Raw genomic sequence first — 24,221 nt, 5'->3', positions numbered from 1 at the left:
CAACTAGATAATTAGTTTATCAAGTACTAGCAGCCCGTCCCAACGTTGTCCGGGTATGAATTGCTGCCGACCTATTGTTTTGTAGGATTTCGTTTCGATAGCATTTCTTATCTGTGACAGGCCTGTGAAACGCTCCGATTCACAGTGCACTGCTGATGCACTTAAGAGTGCGCGTTCAGTAGTGTGTGAACTGGAGTTTTCCTACTTTATTTTTCCTTGCAATATTATATAGCGCGAACTCGACAACATGGCATCAGCACAATTTACATTACAGAAGAACACATTCATTTGTGATAGGCACGGGGAGACAAAGCGATTTGCCTGGAATCACAGGATGTTGAGCTGATGCCGAGATTCAAACGTAGCTTCCCAGCTCTAAAGTTCGCAATTCTAGAACTTGGGCGGGAGGTGTGTCTAAAAGTGTATGCCGGTGCTGGCCATCAATGAGAGGGGCCTGTGCATTTTTCAAATGGGTGGTGAAAAAATATGAGTATGTTGCTGGAGATGTGGGCCGCCGTGCCACCAATGTACTTACCGGGTGTAGGGTAAACACCCATTATTCCGCAACTTTCTTTCCGCATACCATCACTCCGCATACTTTCATTACAAAAGTACCATGAGTCCGCAACGCCATTATAACGCATGGCATTACATTTCATATGCTTTTACCACGCATACATTTACAACGAAATTCGTTGTAAATGCATGAATGGTAAAAGCATGTTTTTTTTATGTTTGGATAAGGTAAGTATGGGTATAGGGGTATATGTTTTGGAATACTGAGGTATATGTTTTGGGGTGTTTGGGTATTATAAGGGTTCAGATATAGTTTTGGGACATGGGGTACAGGGGTAGTTTTAGGGTTTAGGGATAGGTATGGGTTTTGGGGTACAGGGGTATTTTTAGGGTTCAGGGCTAGGTTTGGGTTTTGGGGTACAGTGGAATTTTTAGGGTTCAGGGCTAGGTTTGGGTTTTGGGATACAGTGGTATTTTTAGGGTTCAGGGCTAGGTTTGGGTTTTGGGGTACAGGGGTATTTTTAGGGTTCAGGGGTAGGTTTGGGTTTTGAGGTACAGGGGTATTTATAGGGTTCAGGGCTAGGTTTGGGTTTTGGGGCACAGGGGTATTTATAGGGTTCAGGGCTGGGTTTGGGTTTTGGGGTACAGGGGTATTTTTAGGGTTCAGGGGTAGGTTTGGGTTTTGAGGTACAGGGGTATTTTTAGGGTTTAGGGATAGGTTTGGGTTTTGGGGTACAGGGTATATTTATAGGGTTAAGATGGGTTAGTGTTTAAGGGTGTTGGGGTATTTTAAGGAGTATGGGTGGGTTATGATTATGGGGTGCATGGGTATTTAAAGGGAGCAGTGTGGGATTAACACACAATATGAGACATGGCATGAAGGGCGGAACGTACCTCAAGCCCCCAGCATTTGTCACGCCCTCAGCACACGCCCACAGCACAACGCAGACACGCCCACAAGGGACTACTTTGCTGGCAAAGTTCTTTTACCTTTGAAATGTATATGGTGGGCGTCTGCATAGCCTATGTCCTTCTACTGCAACTACTCTTTCCAACGCTGTATTGGGTGTTGTGATTGGTGCTGTGGTTCCTGAGATTACCCGCCTCAAAGGTTTGGGCTCTCTCTTTATTATATTAGTATGGATTCAAAATTAGTCATCATTTTGCACATTCAAATAATCTAAAAATCAATGTTTTAAAATAAGATAAAATACCACATTTGCAAGAATTACAAATAGTATGCAAAATATCAGGTGCGACTGGTAAAGTTTAAAAAAGGTGGGGCGTAAAATGAAACCACCAACTTTCTATAAGTGGGTGAGTATGAGTAGGCATAGGCTTATCCTCTTCGCTGCTGATGACGAGCTCAGCTCGTCATCAGCTACGGCGCTCGTATGCTGATGATGAGCTGAGCTCGTCATGTAACGCAGTATTTTAAAAAATACTGCACACAGCGGGAAAAGCCGCCGCAGCGATGTGATTAAGAAACATGCAGGCCCTGCAGGTAGGCATGGCATTTGGTTGACTGTACAAGTCTAGTCTGGTAGCAATGGCGTAGACTGAAATCAACAGTTTTAATAACAAAAGACAAGGGGTATAATGCGCAAAATAGCGCCTCGCAAATTGCGAGTCTTTTGTGACTCGCAATTTGTGAGGCACTATTTTGCATGTACAACAGTGTTTTGACCACTGTTTGCAATACCCAATGGTGCCACAAATTGTGAGGCTCACTAATATTAATGAGCCTCTCGCAATTTGCAAGCCCATTGGGAAGGACAGGCCCTCCCATGTATGGTGGCCTGCTGGGCAGAGCAGAACACCATGTCTGGGACTGCTTTTAAATAAAGCAGATTTTTTTTAAAGGCGGTCCGTTTCCCTTAAAAGAAAACGGGATGCATTTAAAAAAAAAAGGAAACATTTTTCGTTTCATTTTTTGAGGGCAGTTAGTGCATTCGCAAAGGGGTCGCAAACCCATTTGCGTACATCTCGCCCAAGAGGTCAAAGAAGCTTGGTGCTGGGTACTTTCATGACATGTTTTATGGGTCGACCAGCACATCACTCTTGAAAGATGAACATGACAAAAAACTTGTATTATAGCTAACCCTTTAAAAATATTCTCAAAAGGAACACTGTTTTGCACTTCATATGTGACTTGTTTATAATAGTTTCTCTCTTTGGCTCTGCAAAGCAATGTAGTGAAAGACTTTCAAATCATGTCATTAGAAAACGCATACACACAGCCATTTAAAAATATCACCCATGACAATGCAAAAAATCTGTTAAACTGCAAATGAAAAGCTCTCCATAACTTGCACATATTGATTTTCGGCAAAGAACAAAGAAACAGCAGTCAAATGCTTTGCACACCGTTCTGCAGTAAGTCGGACAAGTCCAACCCTCCTCTTATAGCTTTGTGTTCAGATTCAGCACTGCACCCTTGCTCTTCTGATGCACCTCCTCAGATGGTTAATAGAACAAGCAAGTTGCGTGCACCATGGGGTGGCATTTCACTGGTGCATTTGTTGTTAATTATTAAAACTCATTTCACTGTCGTTTGGCCTTCTTGCAGGAAATAAATGTGCTAGCGTATAGCACCAGGAAGTCAAAGAGGGGAAAATAGACATTGTGGCTGGTGTGAAGTCACATTGGTCGCACATAATAAAATGCGCACATATAGGCAACCCAAACTGGAAGTACATGCCAGGAGTTGCTGATAGAATTGTGACACAGCCTCCTGTCCAGTGCCTGAAATGGAAAAATAGAGGTGCGGGCACTCTGTACAAGAGTACCTGTTTGTTTACGTGAAGTGCCGGTACTCTTCTATTAAAAGTATAGCATTTATCTTGAGAAGTGCTGGTACTCTCCGGGCCCTATTCACAGAACTAACTTACAACAACATCCTAAACTTACTACCATTTTGGTATTCACAGAAGGCATTTACTCATTTTGGTATTCATAGAAGGCACTTATTCATTTTGGTATTCATAGAAGACACTTATTCATCAATAAGTAAGTTGCTCATCAATGAGTAAGTGCCTTCTGTGAATACCAAAATGAGTAAGTGCACTTACTCATCAATGAGTAAGTTACTCATCAATGAGTAAGTCAATACCAAAATGAGTAGGTGTCTTCTGTGAATACCAAAATGGTAGTACGTTTAGTATTTTGTTGTAATTTAGTTCTGTGAATCGGACCCTTCCTCTCAAAATAAAAGAGTGCCGGTACTTGAGAAATGCTGGTACTCTCCCTCTCAAAATAAAAAAAAAGTGGACAGTACACGCCCATTTAAAGCATTGGTCCTGTCAGCACTGACATTAAACACTGGAAGATAATGATCAAGCTCGCTTAGAAAGGATGAGCCATGCTGGGAGTAGTTGCACTGCATTCATAGAGATTGTGCAGAAAACCAGCCTGATATTCACATCATATTGAGAAAATAAACAGTGCCAGGGAATAGATTCCAGGGCTCAGCTTGCCTGCTTCAGCCTCTAATCCCACCCTCTCAGGACTGATCACAAGATGGGGTGGGGTCAGTAAGGCCTGCTGATCCCGCCTCACTCTGTGATGAATAGTGAGAAGGTGGGGGGGATTGACTCCAGTCCCTGATGGACATGAAGCCCGTAGACTTGCAGGGCTTCAGTCAGAAATGCCCAAGGACAAACTTTCCACTCATGTAACTATAACATGTCAAGCAGGACCCATTCCAAGAAACAGGAGGAAAAATTATTTTTAATGTCACTAAATTGTCAGTCCACGATGAAACAGAAACATGAGATTTGTGATATCTTAAGGGAAAAAAAGCCAGATTCGCAGTTTTTAACTGAGACCTTGCTAAACGGAAGCTCTGACCCTGATATTTTAGACGCACTCCCGGAGGGATAAGAGATACAAAGAAAGGACAGAGTGGAACAAAGAAGAGGGGGAGTTGCAATAATTCATAAATCCTCTTTGAAGTGCAGCGCAAGTGGTGCAAACTTAGAACACTGCGAAGCACTCCTCATCAGACTCCCAAGGTGGATAACATGACCATAGTAGGCTTCCTGATCTAACGTCCACAGGACCCAGCAACCAAATTTATAGTAAGTTTAGGAGAAAAGATTGTCCAACCAGCCTTATGTTATAAAAACTTTCTTATACTTGGCGACATGAACATACATTTTGTTAATAAGGAGATCAATTAAGTCCAATCTATATGTATGGACCTAATGTCAGTGAAACTTGTCTAACGGGTGGAAAAGGCAAAACATCAAAAGGGCCACATTCTAGATCCTATATTCACTAACTCTAAGGAGATAGAAGTGGAAACACCATGGTCTTTTCTTTGGACTGATCACTACCTAATCCCTTTTTCAATACCTGTGTACAGAGCAAGGATAGAAGGAACAGGGCCGAAATTGACATGCAGGAAGTGGACTGGGATTAACCCCAGCTCTTTCTCACAGGCACTGTTGAAGAACAAACCAATACTAGACACAGATATCAATATTGCCAACACCCAATTTGAAGAATGGGCAACAGATGCATTAGATGAGATAGCACCCTGGAGTACCTGGAGTCCCAAGAGACAGAAGGCATCAGCACCATGGTTTAATGAAACACTCCCTAGAACAAAGAAAGACTGTAAGAAGTTAGAACGCACATGGTGCAAACATTTCTGTAACAAGGCCAAGGACTGTCATAAAAAGGAACGAAAAAAATATCATACATTAATTAAGAAGACAAGGTGCGATTTCTACAAGGTAAAAATAAAAGGAGAGGAGTTCCTCAAAAGAAATGTTTTCTTTACTCAGGTCACTTAAATCATATGAAAACACAAACAAGGAGGCAATACCCTCAATAGAAAGCTGCAACAAAATTGCCGAATATTTTGCAGAGAAAGTGGCTAAGATATATAATGCCTTCCCAGCAGAAGCACGCCAGGGGAAGAGCTTAGAACCCAGGGAGGATAAGAAATTCACAGGAGAAATGCTCAATGAACTCAGAATACTTGAACTAGAGTAACTAAAGGTATTAAATCTGGCTCACCGTGAGACCCTGCTCGTCCTGAGCAACTAATGATTGGAGCAGATCATATCATGCCCTATATCTCTGAGCTAATTACAAGCTCATTTCAAAAGGGAGATGTTCCTGCTAGCCGGAAACAAGCGATAGTTCGTCCTTTGAAGAAAAAGCCATCAATAGACCAAGCAGTTCTAGAAAACCTACGTCTCATCTCGCTGCTACCATTTGTCAAAGAAATTGCGGAAAAAGAAGCAAATAAACAACTAACCAACCACATTCCGAAAAATGACCTACTACACCCTTCTCAATCAGGCTTTAGAGCAGCACATTCTACTGAATCAGCTCTACTACTGGCAACAGAAGCAATGAGACACTGTGCGGACGAGGGACAGACTGCTGCAATGATCCTGTTAGATCTAAGTGCGGCCTTTGATACCATCTCCCATGGGCTGCTCCTGCATAGACTAGGGGAATGTGGTGTAAAAGGTACTGCTCTATGCTGGATGGTATCTTACCTCTCGTCACACAGTTTTCATGTCTATCAACAATCTCAATTATCAAAGTGTATCACCTTGCCCCAGAGAGTTCCACACGGATCAATCCTAAGTCCCCACTATTTAATCTATACATGGGACCACTGGCAGAGTTAGCAGAACATAATAATGTCACCATTGTATTGTACATTGATGATACTCAGCTGATTGTGACACTATCCCAAAGCAGTAAACAGGCAGCGCCCAATTTAGCCAGGTGTTTAGAAGGGGTAGCAGAATGGATGTCCAATCGCTGCCTAAAGCTGAACGGAAATAAAACAGAGGTAATAGTAGTGGGCAAAGCACAGAATATATGGTCTTCTGCATGATAGCCAGAAACACCCGGCCAAGTACCTACTCCCAAAACGGAAGTAAAAAATTTAGGAGTATGGTTCGACCCTACATTGTCCTTCGACATGCAAATATGGAAAGTAGTGGGTAAATGCTTCGGTACTTTAAAAATTCAGAGAAAAATTCTGGATTTGCTACCACCCAAGGAAAGGAAAACCATAGTACATGCCCTGGTAGCTTCCTAACTAGACTATGGGCTATGGGAACGTCCTCTATTTGGGAGCACCAAAAAAGTGTTAGCCAAATTACAGCTGGTACAAAAGGCAACAGCCCTGCTGGTACTGAGTCTCCCCGGAAGAGCTTCGACAAAGAAAGCCCTGGCAGATTTACATTGGCTGCCGGTGGAGAAAAGAGTACTATTCAAGTCAATGTGCTATTCGAACTGATGCTAATGCTGCAAAGATCACTCCAGGGGCTCCTGGAAGTTACAATGTTAAAACATGACATTTTAAAAACACAGAATATGCACCTCTCTAAGATTGAGGGGAGCTACATGGTGCCATCAATGCTAAAACCAGGCATGGACCCTGTGTCTCTAGCCCCGGTGGGGGAGGGGCTAGGAATGCAGAACCCCCAACTGTTAACCAGGCTGAACCCCCAACCGCCAACCATGAAGTTTATGTCTCAAGATGGCCGATGTTGGTAAAAAGAAGGGGTGATTATACTAGACATGGTTTACCAAAACCAGGGAGACCACTAGGAAGAGAGGTCCCTAGAAAGGCTAACATAAGAGCAGTGAAAAAAAGAAGGGAGCAGAAGAAATTAATAGGAGGAGCTGAACAAGATCCAAAGTTAGAACCCCTTAAAACTGTGAGAGAAAGAAGAATGAGAAACAAAAGGGCTGAGAATTCAGAGAGGTATCCAGTAAAAAAGGGCAATTGCAGCAGTAAACAAAATTACCAAGAAAAGGCACTAAAATATATAAAACATATGCCACTTAATGTAGCAAGAATCCCTGGCCTTACTACCTCTCTTAAAGAAAGGCCATACCTGGGTAATAGCTCGGAGAAAGGGGCTAGAAATAACACTCAACCGCCCCTGAGGGGACCCAGACTGGTAGGAGAGGAGGATAAAGGGAACATGTGGCTATACTTTGAACAAGTGAAAATGGGAAGGGGATGGAAAAAAAACGAAGAAGAGATCATATTTAAATAGGTCCCTTCTCCTTAATTCATTTGCCCATTGTCCCAACCTGAAAGGAATAGGATCAAAAGAGCTGTGACAGGTGGGGTTCTAAGCAACTAGTGACGATAATGAGCTAACCAGGGTACAATTTTATTCTGATCTTGTTAAAATTGCAATAGTGAAAGCAGAGAGTGAGATACTAAAAGAAGGGATCAAGGTAGTGCCCAAAGAAGAGGCAGTGATACAATATAATGCTCAGCTAAAGAAAGTCTTCCTAAGGCATCATGCTGGTTTAGGAAAGAGACAAGTGAGACTATTAGAAAGAGAAGTGGACCAAGGGCTGGAAAATGTTAATATAGTAATAAACAATTCAGACTTGGTGGAAGCCTGGAAGAATAGGAGCTATAGTACCAGCCCTGCAGTTCCTTCCCAACGACACATAGAGGAATCTCAAATAACTGGGCAACTAAGCGATGTAGGATAGGTAACGGGGCAGCCACATAGCATAAAACTGGTCTCTTGGAATATAAATCGACTAGGAAACCAAATAAAGCAAGAACTTATAAAAGAATTGGTAAAAAACAATGAGATCATTTGCATCCAAGAGAACTGGCTATGTGGAGATCCCCCAGTAGTTGAAGGGTTTCGACAAATCCATCGCCCAGCAATAAAATCAAGGTCTGGTCATTCAGCTGGAGGTTTATTGACATTATTATCCAAAAATCTAGTGAATAATGTATATCAGCTAATTGTAATGTGTAAATGGTTGCTCGGTTGCAGGGTAACTACAATGTTTGCTGATAAAAAGTATGGAAACATGTTGATTTTAAACGTCTACATGCAATGGGGTTCCCAGGAAGAATATGGGGTCTAAATGGGACATTTTAAGAATGATTTGGATTCATTTTTTGATATGTTTGGGTCAGATTTATTCTTATTGGTGGGAGATTTTAACCGTAAATTAAACCCAAAATTGGTAGATTTTTGGTACACAGAAATCTTGGAGTCATATGATCTAAATCACGCAAAGGTTCCTGAAAGCCTATTATCATCTGATGCCGCAAATCTGGGAAATTACCTAGCGACAAAAAGTATTTTCTGCCTAAATGGTAGATTAGCCCAAGACTGCCCTGCAAAGAAAACTTTTAAACAGGGGCCCCAAAATTGCCCTATAGATTATGTTTTTATGTCGGCGTCAAATTTTGATTTAGTAAAAGACTTCAGGATCAGCCAAATGGAAGGAAGTGACCACAATATAATAACATTAGAGCTGGTAATTTCCCTGCTGACTGTTTGTGATAAAGTAATCACACAACAGATGGACTACCCAAAGAGGAAAACAACGCAGTTAACAGATGAATATATAGAAAGGTTAACTAGACTGCAACAAAATATTGAGTTAGGTAGTGTGAGTGGCTTAAACTTAACTTGGTATATATGGAGAAAATAAATCAAGTGGTACAATGTATAAGCGTAGAATTAAGAACTGACACAAGGGTACCTAAGTTCAAACAAAACATCCAGGTTAAACAAGGAAATTAGTTCAACATAGATTGCTTAAAGAAGAAAAGAGAATTAAGGAGAGAAGAGCGTAGTCTATGTAAAAATTTTGGCCAGGCTAGGGCCGATAACCTTGCTAAGTTAAAAAGAGAATACACCTCACTACTTCATAGTACCAAAAGGGCCCATAAAGAAACATGCTGGAAGAAACTATTGGAGGCAATTGAATCTAAGAATATACACCAGTTCTGGAAGCTAGTACAATCCGCTACAGAACTTTGGGCGGCCTCAATGAACTGTGTGGTGGAAGAGGGTGCGTGGGAAGATTATCTGCAGAAACTCTATACCCCAGGGAGAGAAATGGGAGAGGAGGAATTAATGGATTGGAGGGGCCAGGTAGAGGACCTAAAACCAGTTTTTTCATTTGAAAACATGCTTAATACAATAAGGACCTTGAATTTAACAAGAGCAGCAGGCCCTGACAACCTACCCGCCCTGACAATAAAATCAAAGTTGCCCTGGTGGGCAGAATTCTTCTCTCAAATGTTTTTAGTAATCTTAGAATCAGGGATGATCCCCATAAACTGGAAGGGCGCAATAATCAGGCCAATTCATAAGAAAGGGGATGTTTAAGCCCCACAGAACTTCAGATTAATTAACCTATTCGATATTGGCGAAAAGATTTTTGCTAAAGTAATGCTAGGGAAATTAAAAGATTGGGAAGAACACAAATCTATCGTGCCTGTTGAACAGGGAAGTTTTAAAGAAGGACACTCCACTATTGATCATTGCTGTGCCCTGTGGGCATTGGCCCGGAAATCGATAGAGCTAAAAGGTAAATTGTTTTGTTGCTTTGTCGACTTTCGGGCAGCTTTTGATTCTGTGGACCGTAAGTGCCTCTGGGAAGATATGTAAACATATGGAATATCTGATGGCATTTTGATGATCTTAAAAGAGTAACATAGTGGGAATTGGGCCCAGGTCATCAGAGACATACAGGGGTCATAAACTCATAAAATACCGGTAAAGAATGGCATTAGACAGGGGTGCGTTCTGGCACCCTTGCTCTTTTCAATTTTTTTAGCAGACCACCCAGCTGCGTTAGAAGTAGAAAGAACTGCAAGTCCGCGAATGAGTGGCAATAAAGTGCCCTGCCTTTTATATGCAGATGATCTTGTGATCCTTGATGAAACTGAAATGGGACTCCACAGGAAATTAAATGTGTTTAAAAATTACTGTGACAAAAAGTTTTTAACTGTTAATATGGAAAAAACAAAGGTTTTATGCTTCGGGAAAAGAGGCAAAAATTGTAGTTGGTTTCTAGGACAACATACAACAACAAAGGAGTGACCAAAAGAAGAAACAAGGAAATTATTTTAAAGTGAAGTGAAATGTGGAAAATCACAATTGTTTATTATATTACCCTCACTCACCCAACTATTGGGTGACATGCTTCATCATTGGGTATTTTCACCGGGCAGGTAAAAGACCTAACCGGTGTGCTGCGACACCTGCATCTGCAGTGGAGCTGGGTTATGTAAAAACAGTGAATAAAGTGAGAAAGTGATAAAAGTAAAAGGGTGCAAACGCTGATCCAAACCAAACTTTAATAAAGATCGGCGTGAGCATCTGGTTAAAAAGGGAGTGAGATGGATGATGTAGACCTTAAATTTGGGTCGTATCATCCAGATCACAAGGTCGACATGTTTCTGCTCTTATGGCCAACTTGGCCGAGCTTTCATCAGGACCAGAGGACAAACACTGGGCGGTGTGCACTCACTAAGGTGCACCCTAACCTCAGTGTAGACGTTTAGTATTACCAAACTCACGGTTTTCAGTACCGATTGTAACCTGGGATTTCCAGGTCATGAGGATCTATGGAAAAAAATAAGGAGAAAAAACACATATGTACATTTCCATTCATGACATGTGAAAATATCATCCTTAATAGTGGACCCCCATGCACTTCACTTCGCCACAGCCCCATACTAAATGAGAATATAACAAAAGTATGGTCAAGCTGGCAAATATATTATAAACCCCTAGAGTGTAAATCATGCTCAATCAGTATTCCATGAGGTATTCTGAGCCCATTATGAGCCAATTGGGCCGTTAGTATCCCTAAAGTGTGCCTTTAACTTAAAGAACACAGCAGGAAAAGCGTATTGGGATTTCCAAGCGCCAGACTAACCATTCTAAGAATGGTAACACACGATTTAGGTAATTTAGTGCAAGGCAGTAACTCTCATCGTAGTACAATGAATGTACCACACATCGTCAACACACCCAACAACGAGGACCTAGAGACACTACTAAAACCAAGAGGAGTAGTTAAGTATATTTACATAAAGCGGCGATGTTTCTCACATCATGGGCCAAAGTGGTGGGGGCTTTCTTCACATCGGAGAACACTGCAATAGTAGTGAAAAAGAAACGCATAAAACGTCTCATAAAAACTACATCATAAAAAGTGACTCGAAATCGACTCACAAGTCGGCGTTTTAACTTAAACAGCAACCGAGTCACTTACCAGTGCTCCGATGACTCCCCGCATGAAACCTAGCGTAATCTCATCCACTGCCCGGACTATGACCAATGCCGGGAGTGGAAGCAACAAATACGCGGCTGTCCCGGTCACGTGATGTCGCGTAACCAATCGTTTTGCTCCATTCTCGGAAAAAACGCAAAGCGTCTAAATTATACAAACTCCGTCTTGTGTTATTAAATCGCCGAGTCTTATCGAGTCATCCTGGGGGCACAAACCAAAAAGGATATTGGTAACCCACGCCAGGATTTGGATAATATCAGACCGAGATGCACCCGGTCACGTGGGTTTAAGATGACCAATTAGCAAGCTGCTTTAGCGGAGAGGAACAAAACAATGGATTTAAAGGGGTAGTGCCTGTTCTTTTTTCTTTTTTTCTTTTTTTCAACTTTATCCAGTCCCTAAGGGGACAACGATCATACAAACATCCTGATATGAGGGAGCCGGTTATTAATGGCAGAAAGCAAATTTGAATTAAAATAAACCCATCTACAGTGATTTATGGAGAAGGGGTGTTTCTCATTTCGGTTACCTGCAATAATAGATATCCTCACTATCTGGGTGTATATGTGGGACTCAGAATGATGTTGCAACAGTATGTACTACCTGACCCATAATATCTCGATTAATTGATAAACGGGTTACCTGATGTGGACTTAGATTAGTTCAAGCTCTCATCATTAGCGCTCATTATAGGCGCACAGTAAATATCCAGAGTGGCGCAATAAGACAAATTTACCGATGCATCACTGTACCCCAGGGGATGTTATCATTAAGGCCATGCAGATGGGTTGCCAGCCGGTATACCCATCTCTGTTCTTTTTCAAATAGAGATTCATTCAGTCTGGTCCCAGCCTGTATTTGCTCTACTATAGTCCACCTGATGTCGTTTGGGGTATGCTTGGCTTCAATGAAGTGGGCTGTCAATTTAGTAGTGTTCTTCTTGCACCTTATATTACTACGGTGCTCACCAATTCTCAATTTAATGCGTTGTGTCGTCATTCCTATGTAGCGTAACCCGCAAGGGCATGTAATAAGGTAGATTACGTTACAGGAATTACAATTGGTATGTTGGCGTAAGTTCCACGTTTTTCCTGGTTCAAGGGTTAGAGTAGTACTGGCAGATGTCAAATGACACACACTACACCCGCCACAGGGGTGGTGACCCAGTACTGGGGGAAGGCCCCATGCATTCAGTACAGTGCTTTGTCTGGGTGCCGAGTGTGTAGAAGGTCTGGTATGTACTAAAGTGTCTCTGAGGCTTCTTGCTCTTCGGTAGGAGAACAGGGGTTTGGTCCAATTATGGTTGTTGCTCGTCAGGATTGACCAATGTTTGTTTATACATTTGCTGATGTTGGTAGATAAGCAGTTATATGTGGTTACGCACGTCAAGGGAACCTCTTCTTCCAGTGGTCTAGGGTTATCCTCAATCAAGACATCTCTAGGTTGGTTCTTTGCTCGTTTACAACTTTTGGCAAGAATCTTTTTCGGATAACCTCGTGACTCCAGTTTTTTTGTGAGTTCTCCAGATTGACTCTTAAAGTCTTTCATCTCGCTACAATTCCTTCTAAGGCGTAAATACTGCCCACATGGAAGGTTCTCTCTTAGTGTGCGCGGGTGAAAGCTGGTAAAATGTAAGAGATTATTTTTAGAAGTGGGTTTTTGGTAGTTCTTAGATTGTAACCGATTGCCTTGTCTAGTGATGGTGATATCGAGAAAGACCATTTCATTGGGATGGTAATTAGAAGTGAACCTGAGATGTTTGTTGCAGGTGTTGTTCCAAGTTAGGAATTCCTTCAGCCTTGATTCTGGGCCATTCCAAATGACTAACACGTCGTCAATGTAACGACGCCAAAACGTCACATTGACAGTGAACAGGTTGGAGTCATGGAGGATGTGCTTGCACTCAAAATCGTTGACATAAAGACCAGCCACACTTGGGGCAAAGGTACTGCCCATCGAAGTACCGGTGGCTTGTAGATACAGATCTGTTTGGTATCTAAAGAAGTTTCTTTTGAGGGCCAATGTGGCACAATCTACTACAAAGGAAGGTGTGGTCTTGTGCGTCCATACAGAGTTATTGAGAGAATCTCTGATAACCCTGATGGTGTCATCCTGTGGGATGCAAGTGTATAAGCTCTCTATATCTAGAGAGATCAGATAAACAGGTCCATCTGGTAGCACTATTTCTTTCAACATGGCTAGTAGGCTCTTAGTGTCCCTCAGATAAGTATTAGTCTGCTGAACAAGGGGTTTCAAGAAGAAATCACAATACTGGGACAAAGGTTCCAGTAAAGACCCGATCCCGGAAACTATAGGACGTCCCGGTGGTGGTAGCTTGTTTTTGTGGGTCTTCGGCAGAATGTAAAAGTATGGTATGATACCTTCTGATTTGGTTAAAAAATCAGCCTCATGTTTAGAAATATAGCCGTTGTGTTCTGCCTCTGACACCAATTCAAGGATTTCATCCCGTAAAGCCTCTGTGGGGTCTGTATCCAAAAGGATATAGTTGGTTCTCTCACTGAGGAGTCGGCGGCATTCAGTGTCATAGGCTACAGCATCAAGAATCACCGTCCCTCCCCCCTTGTCCGCTGGTTTTATCACGATCAAGGGGTTTTGTTGCAATCGTTGTAATGCTTGGAATTCTGTTGCCTTCATATTTTTAAAGGTGGAGGGTACCTGCAGTTGTTCAACCTCATTGAATACTGCCTGTTCAAAGGCTAAGCGCTCTGGGGGTACCATGTGTGTGGGTGGGGTAAATGTAGATTTTAAGCGAAACCCCGTGTCATCTTTGGCAGTTTGTGATTCATCTACTGCCCTATTTTCAAAGAAACACTTAAGCCGTAGCTTCCGAAAAAATTCCGATAGCTCACAGTGGAGTTTAAAGCGGTCCAGGCGTGCAGTTGGAATGAATCCTAGACCCTTCTCCAGTACTGCTGTTTCCTCAGGATTAAGAGTCACGGTAGACAAGTTTACAATTAAACTCTCTGGTTGCTTGGGCCTGGGCGCTGTTCGGTTGTCTTGCTGTGGGTGTTGTCTCCCACTGCTTCGTTGTTGGTCCACCGGACCTGGTTGCCCCCTCTTCTTTTTCCCCTGTTCCTTCTGCCCTGGCCTAAAAAAGGCTGTTGGTACATGTTTTGTGGGAATTGAGGGTATGGCATATGTGGTGGATTCCATCCCATCATGGGCGGGAAAGGTGGTTGTTGAAAAGGAGGGGGAAAGTTACCCTGTTGTGGGAACGGATATCATGCTTGTGTGTGGTATGCTCTTTTTGATCTCCCTCTGCCCCTTTGTCTATTGCTGTAACTACCTGTGCTGGAACTACTACTATTGGAGTCACTGTCTCCACTATCTGTTTCACTATGTTTCAATGCAGTATATTCTGCGCTCGAGTAAGGGTATGCCTTAGTGTATGACCATCGTTTTAAGTCTTTCTGCAACTTTTGTGTTTTGGATTGAGCCAGATTCTCCTTATATTCTGTCATTTCTTTATTCAATTAATCCAACTTTCTCTTATAACCAGTTAAGGTGGTCTTAAAGTGGTTTTCAGTTACCTGAATCTCTACAAGAAGTGCCTCTGAAAGTCTCAAAGATGTTTTCATGATCAGAATTGCCCAATCACGAGTGCAACGCCAGGCAATTTGAGCCCATTCCTTCCGGAACTGGGCATCGTCCAGGAATATCCTGGGGGCATTATTTAATAGATATTCCTTTAGTATAGTGCCATGCAAAATCGTCCGAATACGATTCCTTTTCTGTTCAGACAGTTTGTCCCTTTCGGTTGTCTGGGATATGGTTTGTGCCACCTGGGGATCCGCAAAGAGAGATGGATCAGCCATCAGGGCATCTACTTCCTCCTTTGAGTATGATAGGCCTAGGTCCTCCATCATGTAAGGTGTGAGACTAAGTAGCACTAAGATATGAATTATCGTTGTGAGTAAATACTCTCGCAGCTGCACGCTGCAGAAGGTATGTAACAACAACAAGAGAGTTAGGGCTCAAAGGACACTCCTATACCCCAAATGAAATACATGCAACAACAAAGGAGTGACCAAAAGAAGAAACAAGGAAATTATTTTAAAGTGAAGTGAAATGTGGAAAATCACAATTGTTTATTATATTACCCTCACTCACCCAACTATTGGGTGACATGCTTCATCATTGGGTATTTTCACCGGGCAGGTAAAAGACCTAACCGGTGTGCTGCGACACCTGCATCTGCAGTGGAGCTGGGTTATGTAAAAACAGTGAATAAAGTGAGAAAGTGATAAAAGTAAAAGGGTGCAAACGCTGATCCAAACCAAACTTTAATAAAGATCGGCGTGAGCATTTGGTTAAAAAGGGAGTGAGATGAATGATGTAGACCTTAAATTTGGGTCGTATCATCCAGATCACAAGGTCGACATGTTTCTGCTCTTAGGGCCAACTTGGCCGAGCTTTCATCAGGACCAGAGGACAAACACTGGGCGGTATGCACTCACTAAGGTGCACCCTAACCTCAGTGTAGACGTTTAGTATTACCAAACTCGCGGTTTTCAGTACCGATTGTAACCTGGGATTTCCAGGTCATGAGGATCTATGGAAAAAAATAAGGAGAAAAAACACATATGTACATTTCCATTCATGACATGTGAAAATATCATCCTTAATAGTGGACCCCCATGCACTTCACTTCGCCACAGCCCCATACAAAATGAGAATATAACAAAAGTATGGTCACGCTGGCAAATATATTATAAACCCCTAGAGTGTAAATCATGCTCAATCAGTATTCCAGGAGGTATTCTGAGCCCATTGGGCCGTTAGTATCCCCAAAGTGTGCCTTTAACTTAAAGAACACAGCAGGAAAAGCGTATTGGGATTTCCAAGCGCCAGACTAACCATTCTAAGAATGGTAACACATGATTTAGGTAATTTAGTGCAAGGCAGTAACTCTCATCGTAGTACAATTAATGTACCACACATCGTCAACACACCCAACAACGAGGACCTAGAGACACTACTAAAACCAAGAGGAGTAGTTAAGTATATTTACATAAAGCGGCAATGTTTCTCACATCATGGGCCAAAGTGGTGGGGGCTTTCTTCACATCAGAGAACACTGCAATAGTAGTGAAAAAGAAACGCATAAAACGTCTCATAAAAACTACATTATAAAAAGTGACTTGAAATCGACTCACAAGTCGGCGTTTTAACTTAAACAGCAACCGAGTCACTTACCAGTGCTCCGATGACTCCCCGCATGAAACCTAGCGTAATCTCATCCACTGCCCGGACTATGACCAATGCCGGGAGTGGAAGCAACAAATACGGGGCTGTCCCGGTCACGTGATGTCGCGTAACCAATCGTTTCTAGGACAAGACAAACTGGAATTAGTCAAAGAATATAGATATTTAGGCCTTCGGTTTGATAGTGCTTTAAATTGGAGCACTCATTTGGAGGCTCAAGCAGCGAAAGCCTTCTCATCAGTCTGTGGGCTGAAAAAATGTAATAACGAATATGGTGATATGTCACACAGACCAATGTTAAAGGCATTTGAAGCAATGATCCCCCTTAAGTATTGTACGGTGCAGAAGTGCTTTACTTGAGTGGCAAACGGGGGTGGGATCGGGAAGAAAGAAGGATCTTAAAAATGCTATTGGCCGTACCAAGCTGTACAATGATCCAAGCAATTCTAATAGAGCTAGGGCTCATAGCTTGGAGCGTAAAGACCCAAATGTCCTTATTACGATTCTGGAAACGCCAAGCCCTAGGTGATGTACAGAAGGTCTCAACTTGGCACAGAGAGGAGATCCAAACAAGGAGTCTTAGTTGGGCAAAGGATGTAAGAAGAACCCTCCAGAATATAGCAGAGCACCTCAAGGTGAGACTTTCGCAGCCATTCCTGGAAGTAGATTTTACAAAGAGAACGCTTAGAAACCAAGGGCTCTTATACTCAAGATCGCAAGATCTAGATTACTTGAGTGAGAAAAAAATCGGCCAAATGGCTAAGGAGCTCATGAGAAAATGCAGCTTGGTTCCCATATTTGGATTTTCTGCCCAATAAAGGGTCAAGACATGAAATTCTAAAGGTGCGAATTGGTATTAATCCCTGGAAGACGGAAGGGAAAATAAAGGCACTATTGATCCAATCAGACAGCTTTTGTAAATGTGGCCTAGGAACAAGAAATTATACCTTGCATGTCTTGCTTGACTGTAAAATGATCCTAGCAATACGGAAACTATTTTTATGTCCAATTTTTGTAAAATACAAGGTGAACTCACTGCTCAAGCAGTTTGTCTACTTACGGATATGCCTTCCCTAGATATTACAATTCCATTGGGAACATTTCTGATAACAACAAAAGATTTTGTAAGGGAGAAATTAAAGGAGGGGCACTGATTTTAAACATTTTTAGAATTGTTTAATCAACGTGAATTTCATGGATTTTGATCTTTGTATACTGTGTTCAATGAATTATTACTGTTTTAGGGGGTATATTTTTTTACTTCTGTAGGTTAAATTGATTTTTTATTCTTGATAGATTTAAAAATTGTTATCACTATGTGGATCCTAATCATGTACTGTTTAAAGACTATGGTCTAAATAAACATTGTTTAATCTCTCTCTCTCAATATGCTACTGCCATAAAATTCTAGAAACAAAAGGATCGCAATACTTGCACCCTTTAATAACACAATATATTCCTGGCCAGAATCTCCGATCCAAAGGAAGGGCATTGGTGACTATTGCGAGAATATATAGTACAAGAATGGAGGCACGGCCCTTTAGCTACCTTGCGGCCAAGTCCTGGAACAGGCTCCCGGAAGCCCTAAGAATAGAACCATGTGAACTGAAATTGCGAATAAAAACTAAAAACATGGTTATTCCCACCTGTATCCTAATGGAAAGTGTTTTAGGTTCCCGTGTAACTCAGGGATGTTTCTCTGTATGTCTCATATGAGTAAGTCGGTCTAGCGCAGGGACACGCCAGTGGCGTAACCATGCGCTTTAGAAATGGATAAATAAAGGTCATAAGGGGGTGGAGCATAGCGCGTGGAGCAATGCTTTTGTCAAGCTGATGACATCAGAGGCCTCTGCGTTTGAGCTCATCAGCCTGGCAAATGGTAATTGATGCAAGCTTCACTGCGATAGCTGTGCACGGTCATCAGAGGAGTCTTAAAGGAAGACTCTTAAAGAAGGAGTGTTCGCAATGGTGATGAGTTATTTTAGTACTGCCCCTAAGCACACCATTCATTACAGGACAGTGGATTAAAAAGAAAATTAGTAAAGAAAAAGTGAATTTGGAAAAGAGAATAAAGGCCATGGAGCCCCAGAGCCCAAAGGTGGGAGGGTCCCATGCTCAATCTGTAACAAGTTTATCCAATATAGGAAAATCCCTAATCTAAATTAAAGAAGGTTTGGGTGAGAATGCATTTAAATTAAGCAGCAAAAATTAGCAAAGGTGTCAGCTTCACAAAACCAAATGAAGTTTTCTGATGAGAGAATTGGAATGCATTAGCGTAAAGCCTAAGCATTCAGGCAGTGGAGACTAGCAGAGGGTCTTCTCAGCTATAAGTCAGCAAGCATCTCTAAGATCTGCACTATATATTCTAAGGAACACATGCTATAACATTCAACAAAACACCAGTTGAAACTTCTCTCTTCATTGTCACTTCTGCGGAACCAATCAGTCTTTACCAAACTCTGGGAGCAGCGGTGAGAACCTTACCATCAGTTGTCTAATATATAACAGATGCCTATTCACTAGCTAACACAAGACTCCTAGAAAAATACAGCATCTGCAGTGGTTAGAAAAACAAAAACACCTTGTGCAAAGCAACAAAATGAGAGAACAGACCTATTAATCTTACACATGTAAAGTCGACATTCAAAATGGCATATGGATTCAAGCTAACTTAATTCATTTCAATATGGTAAATTAAGTGTTTGTTTAATGTGGGTAAGTGTGATTACCTATTACAAATTATGCGTTAAATGTGCGTATGTTATTTGACATGATTTTTACTTTACAATTAAATGTTTTTAAGTTACAGAATGTTTTATTTAACTCAATCAACGCACAGACTAACAACCATGGGCAAAGCCAGTAGGTCTGGCACGGGGCGCAAGCCTTTTGACAATTAATATTTTGTTTTCTCAAGGTTTTACAAAGCTTTATTGTTAGGAAAGCTGTTGGGCCCTCATCAACCTATAGAAAAATAATTGGCTAAAGGCAAAATATTTTTTGATCTCAAAAAAGCACAAACTACCATAAAAGACCCTGGCACTGAAGGTGCCACTTTAGGTGGATGTGCTCCATTTGAAAGGGTAGCATGTCCTAACTCACAGAGAAGTTAGTCAAGTGGCTAACCCACTGTCCCCTGATGCATGCTGGGGTGGGTGGAAGAAAAATGTGGATGACACAACAGATAGAGAGGTTTGCAAGGAAAAACAGTGAGGTTTGTAAAGACAGACAGATAGAGAAATAGACTGATTTGTGAAGACAACTATGCTGCACAAATTATGAAATTGACAACAGGGCAGGTAATCAGAGCATGCAATGGTCACTTACCCTCTGATAGACCAAAAAATGTTACTTTCAGTAGAGGAAATTGCAAGAGCAATATAGATTATTTATTGGTATGAATTGAGTTTTGGCCAAATTTACTTGATTTGAAAATAGATTCTACAACCAATAGTGATCACTGTCCTTCACACTTGACACTAGCAATCGATAATGTTATCGACTGTAATGAGAATAACGAAGATAACAATATCTCAACTGATGGCATTTTAGTTAGTAACAATCTCTGAGCCGTAAAGTGGCCACATATTTTAGGTGATATCCAAGCTATGACGCAGATATATGATACCATTGCAGAGGTCGTCTCCCAACATATGGCCTCACCAGCAGTCGAGTCTCCGATATTGGCTGCACATTGCGCATTGATAGAAGGCTTAGCTCCGATTGTGAGTAGAATAATTAAAGACCGTAGTGGGAGAGACCCAAAGATAAGAGACAGTCCATGGTACAACAAAGAGTGTCAGGAAGCAAAGGCTGGTCTCATATTGGCACTTAAAACAAATGACCTAATGGGCATAAGGGAGAAAAGGCTTAATTACAAACATACCCGTAACCATGCGTAAAGGATATGGATGATAATATTTGGACGGACCTAATTAGTGCAGCTAAGTCAAAGGACCAAGTAGGCTTTTGGCGCCTTATTAAAAAGGGCAATAAAACTGACAGGGACATGAAGGAGCTTTACCTTGATGCTAAAACCTGGGAGGACCACTTTTCCAGTCTTTATGTGGCTGCTCAAAGTGAAGAAACCCCTGTAAGTGCAGCTTTTATAGCTAATTATAATATCTCCAATGAGTTTCATTTTAGTTTGGAAAAAACATTAACAGCAATTAATGTAGTTAAGCCAGGGAAAGCGCCTGGCCCGATAGAATTCCGTGGGACATGTTGAAGCATGACAGTAGCATATGGGGACCATATATAAATCGTTTATGTAATGCAATTGCATCTCGCGCCCCCATACCTGAATCATGGAAAGGGGCAAAGATAATCACGATTTTTAAGAAGGGCCATCGTTATGATCCCGCAAACTATCGACCTATAAGTTTAATTGATATTTAAAAAAAAAAATTCTAGGCACATTTTAATGAGATTAAACAAATGGCTTAATGAGAACAGTGTGCTTTCCAAATTTCAGGCGGGATTTAGATAAAAATAAGCACAACTGACCAGGTTTTTTAGATTTATTTGTCTATGTTGGAAATACATAATTATTTATATGTTTTATATTGTCGATTATTGCGCTTAAGAAATGGAATTTACTCTTTTGAACAATAGCCTAAACTCGATGAAGTACCATCAAATACAGATGAAGTTTATATTTAAACAATTGAATAACAATTTTTAATCATGTATCATTTATGGTTTTATATGAACCGAAATAAAGATATACTGATTGATTGATTGATTGAAGACAACTATAGATAGCGTTGCAAAGATATAGATGGGAGGTTGAAAAGGATAGATTAGAGATAGATAGAGTACTAATATACAAATAGATAAATAGGGTTGCTAAGCTGGATATAGACAGATATATAGAGATATGGTTGCATAGATAAAGTTAGGAAGATAGATGGATACAGGATAGATAGATAGATAGATAGATAGATAGATAGATAGATAGATAGATAGATAGATAGATAGATAGATAGATAGATAGATAGATAGATAGACAGACAGACAGACAGATATAATAAATAGCACAGCTTTAATTAGTAATATAATAGCTCAATGTCTATATAAGCATGTCATACAAGAGCAGTGAAAGCAAACCAGGAAGTCATATATGCAGGACAAACATGCGAAATCTGTTTCAAGTATAATCAAACTCTTCAATTAAAGAACACACCTACATGTCATACAAGAGCACAGTTATAAATGCAATTAATTGTGTGCATATTAAAAAGGTAATTACTTTATAAAGAACATTTTCAAATGGACACAATCTGGTATACTGTGAAACAGCTGCAGTCAGATAAAGAAAGGCCACTGAGAAGGAATTTTCACCAGCATTAGTAGGAGAATAACTGATAAAGCTGGAATGTGCCCTGTATTCACATCTGTTAGCTACTCCCCCAGGCTGTAAACACAAAGGCAACATTGAACAATAATGTGAAAACTAAAATCCTGGCCCTGAAAGGAATGATCTTGAGCGCAGATCTGCTTATTGTGAAAAAGCAAAATACAGTCACTCAAAGTGCAATTAGCTAGAAGTTAAAGTAGGCTGACCCACTGCCCTATGTTGGATACTGTAGTGGGAGGAAGCAATATTTGACGGTCACAACAACAGACCAATGGATGAAGAGAGCCTTCTGAAAACCCCTTAAAGTAAGTATATTATACATATTCTATTAGTAAAATGAAAAGGGCTTGGCTAGCACCAGAACTAAAAATGTGCATGCACCATTAATATATCACTATCCAACTTTGAGAATGGACTAGGGACACATGCCATTATTTCATCATACTAATACCAAACCAAACATTCAAACAGTGTATGAGGTAACACAGGTACAATCACACCTCTTCTTATTACCTCTCTGAATGCCAAACGAGTTCTGCATGCTATGGTCCCTTGCTTACTTTGCCATTGGATTCAAGCTAGTCTGGTTGATGCGGAGTGTTACCCCAAAACCGGTCCCAGGATGCTTGTTTCCGGTCCAGGGAAGACCTGGCTTGGCAGGTCGGCCTGGACTGTTCCCACGAGGCACAGGGTCAAGATTGCTGGGTCTGAACTGGAGTGGCGAAGTGAGCTAAATAACGGCAATCAACCCAGATCTGTGACTGGGGTGAGTGTCTGAAAAGTTTCAGCGCTCCGTCCATCATCTCATTGTGTTCACCCTAAGATGGCAGCGTATGCTGAGACTTGGGTCCCTTGCTCACTTTGCCACTGGATTCAAGATAGCCATTACCACTTTTCACTTGCTGACAACAGAACAGAAGGAAAATATTCACCCTTCAGACATAATTTCTCTTGCGACCTTCGTTGTCACCGATTTTAACTTTACCACCTGGACTCTTGAATAAAGTTTCTTTAAGGTACCGTTGAGGTAATTTTACTCACTCACCTTTCTTTCCCTCCCACACACCTGTACTCACCACTGCAGCGTTACTCTTAAAAAGAACTTCGACAAAGAGCCCTCTTGCGGAATCCATGGAGGACTGCAGCGTCACCCCCACGAGGAGTAATGCCTGATGATGAAGCATGACACCCGCATGGGTGTGTGGGGGCACTTCTTCAAAAAGGAGGTATTTCCCAACCTCCACACTACTCCATTTTCAACCTATCCTGTGAGTTATTTCTCACAGACTCTCAGAGTGACCGAAATAGGTCAGCTCGTCTTTTCTTTGGGAACTCTTACCGCTTTGTGATTATGACCCCGAAACTGGTCCCAGGATGCTTGTTTCCTGCCCAGGAAAGACCTGGCTTGGCAGTTAGTGGACTGTTCCCATGAGGCACAAGGTCAAAACTGATTTGCCTGAGCTGGGTATGAACTGGGGTGGCGAAGTGAGCTAAAGAACGATGAACGAAAATCTGGGGAGACCATCAGCATTGGCATGTTCTGACCCAGAACGGTGTTGCAGTGACCCAGGACAGCATTCTACTGTAAAGTCCATTACCTGTAGGGAGATAGACCACCTCAACAATTTGAGATTTTACCCATTATCTGCATCAACCAGCTGAGGAGCCAGGGGTTGGTCTGAAACTAAAAGCGAGTCCCAAACAGGTCTTAGCTTCTTCAGCGCCCAGACCTCTAATCCCAGGGAAGTAACCTCTAACTAATGAAGGTTACAGGTTTCAGTTTGAAGGAGTAAGGGACTTACAGAGAACTGCTCTAGCTCAAACCCACCATTAGTCGTTACCCAAATGACATGTGAGGTTTCAAAATATAACCATTATTTTCCAGTGGGAAGCAAAAAAGAGAAAAAATTATTTACCAGAGAACATTTGATACCTCAGCATTATATTTATTAATTGTTTTATGCAAGATTATCATAGATGGTTATGTTGTACAAAAAGGAACAACAATATTCCAAAATATATACAAACACAAAACTATTATACACATATTTTATTTTTAAAA

The sequence above is a fragment of the Lissotriton vulgaris genome, chromosome 8 (assembly GCF_964263255.1).
Source record: "Lissotriton vulgaris chromosome 8, aLisVul1.2, whole genome shotgun sequence".
NCBI classification, from domain to species: Eukaryota; Metazoa; Chordata; class Amphibia; order Caudata; family Salamandridae; genus Lissotriton; species Lissotriton vulgaris.
The sequence above is the reverse complement of the archived record's forward strand: the minus strand, read 5'-3'. Positions refer to the sequence as shown.